The sequence below is a fragment of the Sceloporus undulatus genome, chromosome 6, assembly GCF_019175285.1.
Source record: "Sceloporus undulatus isolate JIND9_A2432 ecotype Alabama chromosome 6, SceUnd_v1.1, whole genome shotgun sequence".
Lineage (NCBI taxonomy): Eukaryota > Metazoa > Chordata > Lepidosauria > Squamata > Phrynosomatidae > Sceloporus > Sceloporus undulatus.
In genome coordinates this window covers 85913239-85929670 of record NC_056527.1, presented here as the reverse complement: position 1 = coordinate 85929670, position 16432 = coordinate 85913239, and the positions used below count along the sequence as shown (strand labels likewise).

At 39.6% G+C, this 16432-nt stretch overlaps 1 protein-coding gene across 7 annotated transcripts in view; it reads right to left on the bottom strand.

Moving 5' to 3' along the window:
• Positions 1-16432, bottom strand: part of MAPT (microtubule associated protein tau) — a 95911-nt gene that overhangs the window by 69570 nt on the left and 9909 nt on the right. Inside the window, exon 1 of one of the 7 annotated variants that reach the window (XM_042473403.1) lies at positions 12091-12320. The exons of 3 other annotated variants lie outside the window; for them this stretch is intronic. The gene's annotated coding sequence lies outside the window, so the exon portion shown is untranslated. Of the gene's footprint in view, positions 1-12090; positions 12321-16432 lie in introns of those variants that run through there. 3 more of the 7 variants (XM_042473401.1, XM_042473404.1, XM_042473408.1) reach the window with 3 other exon arrangements.

Sequence of the window (16432 nt, the reverse complement as noted above, 5' to 3'; positions counted from 1 at the left end):
GATTTCTAACACATGTACTTAGGGCTAGTTCATATACTCTGCTGACAGTCTCTATATGCAGGAAAATGCATATACAATCCCCGTTCAACCCCTCATTTAAACTAATATATAAGCCCAGTTATTCCATACAAAACTAAAAGTTGAAGATGTCTGGAAGAGTTTATTCCTGACATTTTGCCAGCCACAGATACTGGCGAAACACCAGGAATAAACTCTTCCAAAACATAACCACATTGCCCCAAAAAAAACCACAAAAAGACAATATATTTTTGCTTCAAAAGGCCCTCTACGGGGCCAGGGAAGGCCCACAAACATGCCTCCATGTCCCCTACAAGGGCTCTGGGGGCAAAATTTTGATTTTTCTCTTTTTTGCAGGATCAGGTGTGGTAGCGGTGCAGCCCTCCAAGGTCTCTCTAGCCTTCACTTTTGCCTGCCCCTGATGTAAGATATCACAGAGCAAAGGAGGGGAAAGATAAATAGTAGCTAGGAAGCGATGCTGTAATATGAAGGAGGGAGGGGGGGATCTGAAAAGGAAGCACAGAAACAGCAAGAGATATGATATGCCCAAAATCATATGCACAACAAATTATGGCAGGTCACCTTTTCAGTTATCAGCATTCTCTAAGTGAGAATGTGGAATAAGATATTATTGTCTCAACGAAAGTGACATATCAAAATACACTCCCTCCATTTCAAACGTCAGGGTTTTGCCTCTGTATAATCTACAAACAACGCTTGGTTTCAGAATCAAGAGCCTTTCAAGCACAAACAATTATGGAGTGTAGAAAACAGCTAAGTCCAGGATTATTATTATTATTATTATTATTATTATTATTATTATTATTATTATCCTTTATTTATAAAGCACTGTAAATTTACACAGCGCTGTACATAAATTTTTTAGTCAGACGGTATACTTCCATTAGATACCACTGTTCCTCTCCCTCTTGCAGCACCTTAAGAATTTGCTCTTGGAGGGCTTGAAAACCCTTTGGAGCAGATTTTCAGCACCACAGAAAACTATTTCTAAGTCCCAAATACTGTATACTGTTAATGGATATGGAAATACACCACTGGATAAAAAACATCATCACTATATCTCAGTCCAAGATTCTTAGAGTACCAAATGCTTAGCAGGCAATTCAGTCATAGGCTGTGCAATCCCTACACAAGCATTTCACTGCTAATGCAAAAAAATGTCCATGATCTAAATGTCAAAAGGAAAAAGGGAAGCCGGTTGCTTTAATTTTAAACCAGTCCTTTACAGCAACAATACTAAATAGGAGTTCCAAACTCATAATATACTACCACCAGGAATACTTGCATCTTTCTATGAAAAGTCAATAGACAGTTTGCTCCTTGCATGCTTCTTCTCAATGAAAGGAGGCTTTCAGGAGAAAAGAAAAACAGGAGCAAGCAGGCCTGCACTTAGCTGAATAGCCTTTGAAACAGAGGCCCCTCCTCTTTCCATCCTTTTAATGGAGCCTCTATTAAAAGCAAGAGGAAAGACATCAAGTCTGAAATACCACAGGGTGATTTAAATGCTGGACCTTAACCACTTTCTGTGGCTTTGGTTTTTGTTTTTTTAATTTTAAAAGCAGGTATCACTTCTTATAGCCACAGAATTTTATATAGATCATAGTAAGTTAAGCTGCCTTCACAATCGGCTGTAATAATTTAATGCTGAGAGCAGGGTTCTTGAGGCCCAAATCCTATTTTCTTCAGCAAAAAGGGTGAATTTTGTCTCTCCACGAAGCTTCCAAGATCCACCTTTTAAATAGATCTCACTCTCTCTCTCTTTTTCACACACACACACACACACACACACACACAGAGTTTAACAATAAAAAAGCATTCTCTGAAGATGCCAGCCACAGATGCTGGCGAAACGTCAGGAAGAAACTCTTCTAGAACATGGCCACATAGCCCGAAAAAAACCCACAAAAAACTATAGTAAAAAGCTGTTGTTTTTTAAACTAGGAACAAGCTTTGGACCACCTCTGGCTTCATTTTGTATTTTTTTGTTAGCATTCCACACAACCCCTGGAGATCCCAGGGCAAAAGACAGGTCTCCAGACCCATTTAAATTGCCCGCACCTGGCTTTGTGCACCAGTTTTTGTTCTAAGGCCATGTAATACCTTGCAATCCTGCCATTGTCTCACAGCTACATTCTGTATTTTATAGCATCTGAAGAAATATCTCTGACTCAGTTGTATGCCTTTTTTCTCTTTTTTTGCTAAAAAGGGAGGGAAATGTTTTGTTCTGTTTTAAATTCTCAAAGGTTTTAATTCAATCATCTCAATGCCAGCTCTAAGGGAAACCACACACATAGTCAGTTGGCCATTCTCTCACACATGGATCTCAGTACTAAGAGCTTATCAGTCTCAGCAACAGAAGAGGAAAGCTTCTCTTGTGATTACTATTATCGTGCCTTTGACAGGTTTTGGACACCCAGAATGAAAGACCACTCCTTGGACTTCAAAAATGGCAGAAAAGATAAAACCTGTCTCTGCATTCAGAGTTAACTACTACTGACACATTGTGTGTGTAGGACGTAGAAATGCCAGGGTGAGAAGGGACCTACTGCAGATTTCTAGACCAAGGCCCAAAAAACTTCGGAGCCAGCCCTGGTTCCAGGCAATGTGCCATAGCACCACTCTGAGCTTTTAGATCATCAGAAATATTTTACAGAATGCAGTAATTTATCAAGTCTGCTGAGGCAGCATCTCATTGTAGAGGATAAGTATCATACACAGGTACTGTTTACAGCTGTATTAATTATGAACTGTATAACAAGAGTACTACTATTGTCTATTTAGTGTACGCTTCCCATAAACAGGCAAAAATTGCCCTCTTTTACTGCTGTGAAATCATGCATCACCCTGCTTCTTAGTACGACATTGTAATTTCTGGGACCAGAGCCACACTTATGCAAGCTACGAAGTGCTCCATTTTGAAGCCAGCACACATGCTGTTTTGTCCTTTGGTCATATTTCAGGATTTGCTCTAAAATGAAGACCTGTATTCTTGGAGACACACTGTCAGTTTCACCAGTAAAACTATGCTCACACGTGTTTCTGAGGAGCTTTTTTGGCAATCAAATGACATTTCAAATGACTGTTGGGTTGATCTCCTACACTGAGAGTGAAGTGTAATTTTAACTTTGAAAATTTAACTTTGTAATGTTTTGATTAAGCTATTTTAAGTGTCTTTTTAAAAACTGTTTTAATGTGTTTTTATATTGTGAGCCACCTTGGGTCCCTTTTTGGGAGAAAGGGGCATAGAAATAAAATAAATAAATAAATACAATAAGTAGAAATCTACACGAGGATGAAGTGTCACTGTATGAAAAATGACTCCCAGGCTCCAAGTTTTTATTCTCATCTTAATTTAATTCAAATGAAGCAACATTAGATGAGAGCAAATTGAAGTTCAGTGAAGAGGAGCTGTCAGTGGATGGTTTATCCACCTGTCTGAACTGAACTCAGTGTGGTTTAGATACCAAAGCATTCCTTCTGAAGGAACTGTCAGGTGTGCTCCTTGAACCATCTCTGTCACTAAAAGTACAGGTTTCCTCTTCCCATGAACTACTGTCTTTGGCTGGGTTTCCAGCCGTCAGGGATAGAGAGTGTCTCATGTCCATTATCCATGCTCTGGTAACCTCCAGTTGACTGTTTTATTATACTCTCTCTCTCTCTCTCTCTCTCTATATATATATATATATAGAGAGAGAGAGAGAGAGAGAGAGAGAATACTATGCATATATTACACAGCAGTTTGTCTCTGAAGAAAATCCAGAAGGTGTTATTAGTACAGTGGACCCTTGTTATACGCTGGGGTTTGGTTCCAAGATCCTCCGTGGATGACAAAATCCGTGGATGCTCAAATCCCATTAAATATAATGGCATAGCAAAATGGTGTCCCTTATAAAAGATGGGAAATCGAGGTTTGATATTTGAAATTTATATATTTTTAACATTTTCAAACCATGGATGCTCAAATCTGTGTATAAAAAAATCCGTGTATAAGAAGGGCCAACTGTACACAATGTGGCTGCCAATTTGGGCCAAACATTATGATCACTTCAGTGCTTCACCAAGAGCACAGTATTGGCAATGTATTTTTAGTCTCACTCTGAAGTATTACTTGGGTCAAGGATAACCGAAGGATCACCTGTCTCCACAGGCTGTTCATGTAGAGTCCAAATTTTAGACTCTTCAACATCTTCCATCATTTGATGTGCAGCAGGTGGCTACTAGGAAAAGGGCCTTCTCGGTGCTGGTGACCCAGCTCTAAAAATATCCTTAGGATAAGAAGCCACCAACTGTTCTATTTTTAAAGACATCAAATGAGGATGCTCCTCTATTTGAAAGGTAGAACTTAAGACAGCTTTGTTGTGGTATCTTTTCTTCAGGTTACTTATTTCAAATAAATTGTTAGACTGCCATCCAAGGAAAGAATTTCTTGAAAAGACAAATGGTTACCGAAACTCTCAAATTCTTCTGAAGGGAATTACCTGAGGTCTATTTTCTATTTTTAAACTCCCTGAATAGGCTTTAGAAGGATTGTTCAGAAGAGAAGACCAAATGTGATTTTAGGATTAAGTAGGAGTTTGGGGTCATATTCTGCAAAAGAAAAAAACTACAGTACAGTGGACCCTTGTTATCCGCTGGGGTTTGGTTCCAAGATCCCCCGTGGATAACAAAATCCCTGGATGCTCAAGTCCCATTAAATATAATGACCGGATTCGCCCCTTTTCACTTGCTGCCCCTCACTCCTGGAACCTTCTTCCTCCACAAGCAAGAGCCATCACTTCTTTAACCAGCTTCAAAACGGAGTTGAAAACCATCCTATTCAGAGAAGCCTTCCCAGGCATCGCATAATTGTCGCGATGTTCTGTTGTTGGTGTTTATCGATCCATTTCCTGTATTGCTATGTACTGTATATGTATTATCCTACTTGTGAGTATGTATTTTCCCTGGATAATGATTAACCTTCCATTTTGAAGCCAAGCCCTCCCTTCAGTCCATCTGCCTTGGTCCAGGCCTCGGAGGTTGAGAGGAACTGCTGGACCTCTTACCCTTTCCCGTCACCACTCCCTTCTCCTTCTGTGTCATGTCTTTTTAGATTGTAAGCCTGAGGGCAGGGAACCGTCTAACTAAAAAGATTGCATGTACAGCGCTGTGTAAATTTACAGCGCTTCATAAATAAAGGTTAATAATAATAATAACTAGCAAAATGGTGTTCCTTATAAAAAATGGAAAATCAAGGTTTGATATTTGAAGCTTATACTTTTTTTGTACATTTTTAAACCATGGATGCTTGAATCCATGTATAAAAAATCTGTGTATAAGAAGGGCCGACTGTACAATATTTGTCCAGAAAAGAAATAAGAGCTAGTAAGAGCATAATATCTTATAACTTCAAGAATTAAACCTGTTTCCTTTTTAGCTTACACCATTGCTTCTTGATATAGACTTGCATCACATTCTCTATCTAACTCACTTCTATCTACACTAGCTGCTGATCTCTAGGGGCTTAGGCAGATATCTTCTGTATCACCTCCTAGAACACTGGAAGAAGTATCCAGTCCAGATACCTAGTCCAATCTCTGAAGGGTCCAGATCTGATTGTGAAGGATACAAAATGCCCCAGCTCCTCACCTCATAGCGCCTACTCACCAATTTGGAGCAATCCACCCTGCACACCTGACCTTCCCAAACAGCATGTGGGCGAATCCCATTGCCTGGAGATAGCTGGACTTGGAATATCTATCTACCCCCTGCATTTATGTTTTTCCCTGGGAGTGTGACTTGGGCAGGAGGAAATCTGAGCAGGCGTAGGACTGCCCTTGTGATAGCATCCAGGCCTTCCCTAGTCATCTCAGATAGCAATATAGTTCCATACCCCCTTCCTCCTGGACCCTTTAACTGGAGATGTGTGCCTCCAAGTCATTTCCGACTTATGGTGATCCTAAAGTGAACCTATCATAGGGGTTTCTTTGCAAGAGTTGTTCAGAGGAGGTTTTCCATCACCTGTCCCTGAGGCTGAGAGCATGTGACTTACCCAAGGTCACCCAAGTGGGTTTTATGGCCAATCAGAAATCAAACCCTGATCTCCAGAGTCTTAGTCTAATACTCAAACCACAATGCCACAATGCCAGGCACTAAATAGGAGACATTTTCCATATAAATGAAGTGCCCTATTGGTAAGCACTGGTGACTCCCCAGTGTACAAATGCCAACCCAAATAATAAAAGATGAACTGAAATAAATGGAACTGAAGTTAACCGTGACTAACTTAAGTCCAATTTATTTCACTATAAGCATTTCTAAGTCTTCCCCAAACCCAGTAATTGTTAAAGGTAGCTAAAAACTTATCGGTATTCAATTTTTTAAACAAAAGAATCATATGTTATTAAGAGATAGAAACTGATAATGTATTACAAGAAATTACAAATTATAAAACAAACTGAGTTTGAACATTCTTCCTTACAAAATTAATGAAATTGTGAATATTTAATAAAACAGTAAGTTTATTTTGTTTCATTATGAGAATACTGTACTATGCAACACATACATTTACAATGAGATTCGGGTATAAGAGTCTATTCTTACAAAAAAGTGGTTTAAAATGGCATGATGTGGCTATATGTTGTAGATTCGTGACAAAAAGAATCTGAAATAATCATGAATTGTTTTTAGCTTCTTCTTTTTCTTTTGTGATTAAGGATATCATACTAAAAAATGCATTAGCCATAATAGGAACGTGGAGAAATCATACGATTGCCTGAAGTTTTCTCCGGCATATTTTGAGGATTCAATTTTACATGAAATTTGCTCTCCAAAGAAAAATGTATTTCCCTTGGGGAATTAATGTGACTGAAAATGTGTAAGTCTGCAAAGCATGTTTATCACTAAGATAAGAGGCATTTTAAAAAAATAATTAAGTGCACCATAGTGAGAAGTCCAGTTTCAAATACATAGAGATGGAGAGGCACACCCCATTACTTTCAAAGTAGAAGCTACCAGAAAACTCTCCATAGAGAAAATAAATCACTATCAGTATCTCTAAGTACTGGTCTATGACAGTGCTACTTGTTACTGGGGAGAAGGGGATGACAGAGAGTTTCATTCCTAACTAAACAGCTTGAATATGGTGCAAACAACTTGGTGGAAAGGCAGCTAAATTTGGGTTTTGATGGTTTAGGAATAACAAATGACACCACCTGAAGGCACTGCTTCCAATATTTTAACTATATGTTGGGGGGAGGGTATTCCTAGGCAATATAAGCGTCAGTCCTACAGACTAAACCCTACTGAATGGAGTGAGACTTACTTTCAAACAAGCATAATAAAACTGATGTTGGTTGGGCACTGAAAAGGACATCTCTTTCTCTCAACACTGCAATCAAGAAAGACATTTGTTGAAAGGGTCCAATAGACTAGTCTGAAGAAACTGTGGGAAAGAATCAGAGAATCGTAGCGTTGGAAGAGACCGCAAGGGCCATCCAGTCCAACCCCCTGCCATGTAGGAAATCTAAATCAAAGCATCCCCGACAGATGGCTATCCATCCTCTGCTTAAACACCTCCAAGGAAGGAGATTCCACTACACTCCAAAGAGGAAGCCAAGTGTCATTTGTTATTCAGCACATATATGAATCACACCTTCTGCCCAAGAGGTACATGTGGTTATATGCAACAGAAATGCCATTTTATTTACTTATTTATTGAGTTTATATATATATCATATATATACCATATATAGAGATACACACACTTATATACACAGAGTGCTTATCAAAGAATGCTCATCAAATGTGCTGATGACATCAAAGTAGCGGGAGTACTTAATAGCTCAGAGGACAGGATCAAAATTCAAAAATGACCTTAATAGATTAGAAAACTGGGCCAACTACCAAAATGAATTTCAACATGGAGAAATGTACGGTACTGCATTTAGACAAAAAAAATGAAATGAAATGCACAGATATAGGATGGGGGACACCTGGCTGAATGAGACTAAATGTGAAAGGGATCTAGGAGTCCTAGTAGATGACAAGTTGAACATGATTCAACAGTGTGATGCTGCAGATAAAAAGGCCAATGCGATTCTAGACTGCATCAATAGATGTATACGGAAATAATAGTGCCACTCTATTCTGCTTTAGTCAGGCCCCACCTGGAATATTGTGTCCAGTTCTGGGTACCACAATTTAAAAAGGATGTGGAGACACTGGACTGTGTCCAAAGGAGGGCGACTAAAATGGTGAAGGGTCTGGAAAACATGCCCTATGAGGAAAGACTCAGGGAGCTAGGGATGTTTAGCCTGGAGAAGAGAAGGTTAAGAGGTGATATGATAGCCCTGTTTAAATACTTGAAGGGATGTCAGACTGAGGAGGGAGCAAGCTTGTTTTATGCTGCTCCAGAGAACAGGACTCGGAACAATGGATGCAAGCTACAGGAAAACAGATTCCACCTCAACATTAGGAGGAACTTCCTGACAGTAAGGGCTGTTCAATAGTGGAACAAACTCCCTCAGAGAGTGGCGGAGTCTCCTTTTTTGAGGTCTTTAAACAGAGGCTGGATAGCCGTCTGTCAGGGGTGCTTTGATTGTGAGTCCCTGCATGGCAGGGGGGGTTGGACTGGATGGCCCTTGTGGTCCCTTCCAACTCTATAATTCTATGGGGGCATTCTCACTTACGATTTACAACGATTTTAAATACAGCGGTTCATTATAAAGCGATTCTAAGTATGGCAGGATGCAGTATTAGAGATCAGGTAAAGAGAAGAGAGGAAGTTCCTAATTCAATATCACCTCAACCATGAACCCACTTGGTAGCTTAGAAAATCCAGTCTTAGCTGCCAACTGCAAGATGGAGGTGATAATGCTGACTTACCACACAGGATTGTCCTAAGGATTCCTCAGTAGATATGTGAAATCTTACATTCACAAATACTACATGACTGCTAAGTTTCATTATATTAGCAACCTATTGTGTTCACATTTTATGGAAGCTGGTTAACAATAGATTTGTGAAGCTATAAATCAACTATTTAAAGGGCTGAGAGAAGAGAACAGTGATCCCAGGAAATATTTCTATCTTGAATGTTATGATCTCATCCATCCTAGCATATCACACAGCCCGTTGAACAAAATCAGTGATGCTACTTACCAATACAGGAGTTTATATTAGCACATTGCAATTAGACGATATACCCTATGAAAAATGGAATTCAACATTATCAATCCTGCCAAATATTCTTAACAATAGAGGATGCAAATTTAATCCTAGCAAAACCGCAACGTTAATGCTAATTGTGGCAGCAGACAAAAGGGTTTTTTTCCCTTCATCCCCACCCAAAACTACATGAGCATACAACAGTCCTTACCCAATAAGAACTGTACTTTGCATCCATGTATTCTAGCCTAACAGGGGCGTGACCAACTGCTGCTATTACACTGATCCATTTTATCCCTAGGAGAAAACCATGCAAAACCGGGAGGGGAAAAAAAACCCCACAACTAAGGCATCGAACAATTGGACTGGACATCTTTGAGCAACTGCGATGCTCAAAAAGGCGGGGCAAAAGAAGAAGAAAAAAGACATCTGCTCTACATCAAGAATTGTGTGCCTGCAAATTATCTTTCTGTGCAGAATATTAACATGCTGTGAGGTTGGCAATTTAAATATGGATTGAAGTAGGATTGCAGAAAAGAGCTGTTTTCATTCTTTCCCCCACATAGTCTTGCTCCCTTGTCACACCCAAGAATTTAAAATCCAAAACGTAAATCCCATGATCCTGACCCACATTCGGAACAAAGCAACTCCTCCTCTAAACTAGATGACCCATATAGCATCCTTAATTTCCACAATGAAAATACACTGACACAGGCTACCTTTTCCTTTCTGAGGCTGTCAGTCTATTCCCCCCATCGTCATAATGCTCTAAGCAGTACTGGAAATATGACATGGACTGCAAAACATGGCACCACCGATCTGAAGGGGTGGGGGAAGAGCCCATCCTTTTTCTCTCTCCAAGATCCACACCTACTGCAGCACCGGCGGCCTATCATTCGCCATCTCCCTCACCATCAAAAACCAATCTTCCAAACAGGAACCCAAATCTATGGGAGGGATCTTTGGGGGGGGGGGAGTTTGAGGCATGCCATAAAGAGAAGAATAGAGAGCCAAAAGATGACATCCTTAAAACTGGATCTGTACGCTCAGCGACAGCATTGTGGAGGCTCATTTGTTACGTTCCATTGTTTTCTTTCATTTTTATCCCAAACGTCTCCAACCGGCAAAAATGCACCTGCGAATCCAAAGACGGCATTTGTGACACCGTATTATTTGAAGTGCTCCCCTCCTCAAAAAATGTCTCCGGTCGACCAATGGATGAAAATTGCATTTCAACCCATTTACATGTGGTGCTGCATTTTAAAACGATGCATGGCAAGCCGGCATAATATGTGTTGGAGGTGCAGCACCTTTTCTCCTCCAAGGAAAACCCACTGAGGTTTTGAAGAGACACACCCCTCCTGCCCCATTTTGCTTACCAAGAATCTCTGGGGAGGGGGTAAAAATTCAAAAAATTCAAATTCAAAGATGGGTAAAATTCAAAGACATCCCCCCCCCGTGAGTCTGCAAATTCAGTCTTTCAAAAGGTCCTTGATTTGACTGAAAGACGCTCATACCACCATCTTCTTTCTTTCATAGGGTATATTGTCTATATTTGATGTAGTCTCCAAGGTGCTTACACGATCCTTTTGCAAACTATGAAGCCCAGGAGGATGGGGAGGGCAAGAAGAAAAAGAGCCCACATAAAAGATACAAGAGAGGGAGGAAAAATACACTTTTCTCTCTCTATGTATGGCCAGAAACAAGAGGCAGGTGGCCAGTGCGTAATTTCTTTCTAAGAGGTCACTTCTTCTCAAAGGGTGTGGTAAAAAGAAAGGAAGAAAGGAAAGAAAGAAAGAAAGAAAGAAGGAACGAAGGAACGAAGGAAGGAAGAAATTAGGCATTTAAATTGCTACATAGGGATTGTGTGCATCCATTACGCTAACTTTGCACATTACGATTTTTCAGGGAGCAATGGAAATTTTCACACAACCCTGAATTTCCAAACACAGTTATTTTATTATTATTATTAAGCTTTATTTATAAAACGCTGTAAATTTACACAGCGCTGTACATACAATCTTTTGTACAATACAGTCTGCTATATTTCATTCTTTGAATGTTAAGATGTCTTGATATGTATTATGTTTAAATTATTTTCCTTTATATTATCCATTTTCATTGACTGCATGTACAGCGCTGTGTAAATTTACAATACTCAATAAATCAAGCTTAATAGTAGTAGTAGTAGTAGTAGTGGTAATAATCCACCAAACAGGGATGCCTTTACCGGCCAAATGAAGTGCACAATATTGCAATCCTTTTCAAACTGTTCCATCAAAAGCTCCCATTTTAAGCAAATCTTCACCATGCAATATTGTGCATTTCGGTCATTGCAATTCTTTTACAATTTTCTTTCAAAAGATCCTGTTTTAAACAAATCATTGTGCACAATATTGTGCATTTTGGTCGGCTGAGAAAGGTATCCGTGTTTGGTGGGGGTTCTTTTAATTTGAATTTACTAAATGGCCGACACAGCTGCATGTTTTCTCAATAATAATACTAATAATAAATGAAATAATAATAATAATAATGTGGAAGCAAGTTTAAAAATGAAAACAGCAGAGTCACAATATAGCAAGTGTAGTAACAAAAGGTAAGGGCTGCAGGAAGCAAAGGCACACAACATACATATATACATACACACACACAGCTTGCTTCTGGTCAATATAAGAATATAATAGAAAAATAATAAAATGCAATATACATAATTATGGCACAAGAAGGGGCTTCTTCTCCCTGCAGCCATGGCTAATGGCTCCATCCCCAGCCCCCTTTTCTCCCTCCACAAGGCTGGAAAAGATGGAAGGTCCTCCCCTCCCCACAAACACACACACACCTTTTATTGTGGGGGGAAGAAGGAAGGGGAGACACAAATGCAAAGCCCCCCCTGCCACCCCCCACTACCTGGCTCTGCTGGTGCCAAGGCTGCTGCTGCTGCTGTTGCAGGAGAGAAGCACCCAAAGCAAGGGAAGAAGGGGAGTGACAGCAGGGAGGGCTGCTGCTGGAGAGAAGGAGCTCAGAGGAGGGAAAGGGACGCGCCTCGTCGCTCTAGTCCCGAACCTTCCCAGGAGGAGCCGGGGGCGCGCTTTTTCCAAGGCCCTCCTCCTCCTCCTCCTCCCAACCCTGGCCCCAGAGACACAGAGAGGGAGAAGCAGAAGGCAAGGCGCCGGCGCAGCAGAGTGTGCTCTGGTCCCTTCTGCCTCTCTGCGCATGCCTAGGCTCCCTTTTGGAAATGAGCTTTAAAGCCTTTTCCCCCCTTCCCTCCCTAACCTGGTTCTTTGTCTTTGGGAAGAGGAGGCCAGATTATACACACACACATCTATACATACATATGCAGCCTATATATATATATATATATATATATACACACACACACAACATATATACACACACACACATATATATACATATGCACTATATATATATACATACACATATACACACACACCATATATACACACACATACATATAAACATATGCATTATATATATATACATATACATATAAACACACACCATATATACACACACATATATACACACATATACATATATACATATGCACTATATATATACATATACACACACCATATATATATATATATATATATACACACACACAGTCACACACCATATATATATATATATATACACATACACACATGCACACACACACATTTGCGCACACACATATATATATACACACATGTATCATGCACACCCCATATATATATATATACATACACACATACACGCACACATTTGCGCGCACACATATATATATATACACACATGTATCATGCACACCCCATATATATATATATATACACATACACACATACACGCACACATATTCACACATATACACACACATCATAGATAGATAGATAGATAGATAGATAGATAGATAGATAGATAGAATCATAGAGTTGGAAGAGACCACAAGGGCCATCCAGTCCAACCCCATTCTGCCATGCAGGAAATCTAAATCAAAGCATCCCCGACAGAGGGCCATCCATCCTCTGCTTAAACACCTCCAAGGCAGGAGATTCCACTACACTCCCAGGGAGCAAGCCAAGGGTCATTTGTCATTTAGCACATATTTGAATCACACCCTCTGCCCAAGAGGTACATGTGGTGATATGCAACAGAAATACCAATTTATTTATTTATTTATTGAGTTTATATATAGCATATATATACCATATATAGAGAGATACACACACTTATATACACATTCATATACACTACATATATATATATATATACACACACACGTGTATATATACCCACACATATATTTATACACACACACACATATATATATATACACATATACACACACACACACACACACACACATACAGAGTGGTGTCACTAGGGGAGTAGGGGGTGCAGATTACACCAGGTGACACCATAAAAGGGGGGTGACACCACTGAGCCACAAACCCCTACCTTTTGGCAGAAATGGGCTGTGGCATTCATCTGCTTCCATTTAAAATGCTTGAAGAGATGCTGGGAGTGAGGTGAGGCTCAGGGGGAGGAGAAAGGAGAAGACCCAGTTTATTTTAAAATTAAATTTTGATTTTTTTAATGATTTTTAATATATAAATATATATTCTTGGACACTGTCAGCTACTGGGATGTTGAAGAATAGTTTAATAATAATTTTTTTAGTCTTTAAGGTGCCACAGGAGCCCACTATTTTAGTAAAAAGTGGCATCTTAATGGCTAATGCTGAGGGGCCTCATGAGACTTGTATATGAGTGCCTCTTGAATAGGAATTTTCTTCAGTCAGTCCTAATAGAGATACTTTTCAAGCCATAGTCATCTAAAGCAGCTAATGGGATTTTTTCCCAGGTATATATATTTAAATTCAGTTTCTCTTAGCAAAACCTCCTGGACTTCCCAAAACATGGAAACTTCCTGAACAAAACTACTATCTTCCTTCAACTGAATTTAGAGAGGGGAAAAACAGTATTGTCTTCAGCAGAAGATAACTCCAGCTGCATCTGCACTGCAGAAATAATGCAGTTTGACACAGCTTAAACTGTATAATACTGTGGAATCCTGGAATGAATAGTTTGTTGTGGCACCAGAGCGGTCTGACAAAGAAGGCTAAATATCACAAAACTGCAAATCCCAGGATTCTATAGCCTTGAGCCATGGCAGTTAAAGTGGTGTCAAACTACATTATTTCTGTAGTGCAGATGCAGCTTACCTTAATTCTGCCCAGACAGGTCACCATCTCTTCTATTCCTGAGGGGAGCAAGGCCTGAAGCAATTAGCTATCTATAAAAATAAAATAAAAATTTTAATCAGTGCTAGATTCAGCATATACTGATACAAAATAAAAGGTCTTCTTGTGCTTTTTGGGGTATCACAAAAAAAGCATAATTATAAACAAAATTTTGGGGAGCTATTCCTCTGGCTTTCGTTGATTCACATGTTTCTTTGTGGTTTTCTTCCATTCTGAAGTCACTCTCAATTTGCACTTCGGTTAATAATCAGAAGGTGGGGAGGGGGCACTCAGCTAAATACTTGGGGTTGTATCAGTGGAGAAACCTCCTACAGTTTCCCCATCCTTAAATCCAATTACAGGAGATTAACCGTGGGATAGATTGGTAGTAATTCTGTTGAAAGATCTGCAGTAAGTAGCTAAGCCTATGTGGCATCATCCGAGCGATTTAGCAATAACACCTTAAGGAGGAACTTCTTTGTTGCTTATTTTTAGACACTTTCGCCATAATTTAGAAGTCTCGCTCACATCTCTGGCTCTTTTGGAAATGGGTGTGGAAGTCAGTCTTAGATGCAAGCATGTCCTGAACATACGCACCAACTTTAGTTGCAGTTATACGCTTTCTACCCTATTGCTGTCATTGTTTCATCCAAGCTCACTTCCAGCTTGGGAGTCTGACTTGGGCAGCAGGTGGTGAGGATGTAGATTTGCAAGGGTGAATTAGTGGGCATAAACAGGGTTAAGATCCTTCTGACTGTGGGCCCTAGTCTACCTTTTTGCTACCAGCTATCCATATACTGTAAAGGAAAAGAAATAAAAAATACAAGGTTCTTTTGAGGGGTCTAGGGAGAGAAAATCAAACTAACAAATCACTAACTGTATACATGGTCATGAGCTACCCAGTGCTTTCAAAGGGATCTTAAGTCATAGGGTTGATGTTATGATCTTTACATAAGAGGCATTTCTAAAAAGAAGAGGAGTAAGGTTGGATCCGTCACAGGGAATCAAACTGAAAAACAGATTTGAAGCTGAAATCTATTTGAAGCTCAAACACAGAATTATACACTAAATACATACAGTATATCAAATTCTGTTTTCAATATCTCAGTGCTTTAACAGTATTGTAAATACACTGGTAAACAAATTTATAAATGAAACCCCACAATAATTAGTTAATCCAAAGGCAGGCATGCAAGAAGTGCCAAAATATTTCTTGCATGCCATCGTTTCCGATTCTAGCCAACCCATTTCCAATCCTTATTTGTGTGCTTTAATGAATCTGTAAAGCAAAGCCTCTAACAGAGAAGCTCCTTTTTACAAAATCTTTTCATGGAAGCTCAGCCTCCTTTTTTCCCTCCGTGTCTTCAGTCTAGCTGAAAGTTTTTGTAAGCAGCACTGGCAATGAGAAGATGGTGAAAGAGAACTAGAGAAGCACAGACTTTTAGTGCTGGGTTGCAGCAGGATGTCTTTAGTAAACAATGCAATAGTGCTTGAGGCAGCAAAGAATGCAATTCTCCTCTAGTTGATCCTATGATAGCATGTGTGCTTGCTTACAACAGGCAAGGTAAGCAGCAGCTGCCTCCAGAATCCCTTATCGAGTATATGTGAACAACAAACATAAAGAAAAGGAGAAAACAGATAAGCTTGCCCCAGCAGCTACCCCCAGCAAGCTAAAAATGCATATATCTATACATATGGCCACAAAAATGGAAAAGTGGAGGCTAGTGAAAGAAAAGGCCTGAATGCATTCTGGAAGAAACTTTCAACTGATCTCTAGAAGGTTCAGAATGTGATTGTTTGCTAATTCAAGATTTATTGGACCTGGTTGTTTCATTTCACATGTGCATATTATTAGTTTTTGAGACATGTTGATTTTCTCGCTTCTTTTTCTTTTGTGTTGGAGGAACCTTTCTCTGTTCTTTCCAATTTTCTTTTACCTAAGATTACCATATGTACTCGACTATAATTTAACCTCATATATATGTCTAGGGCAGGTTTTGGGACCAA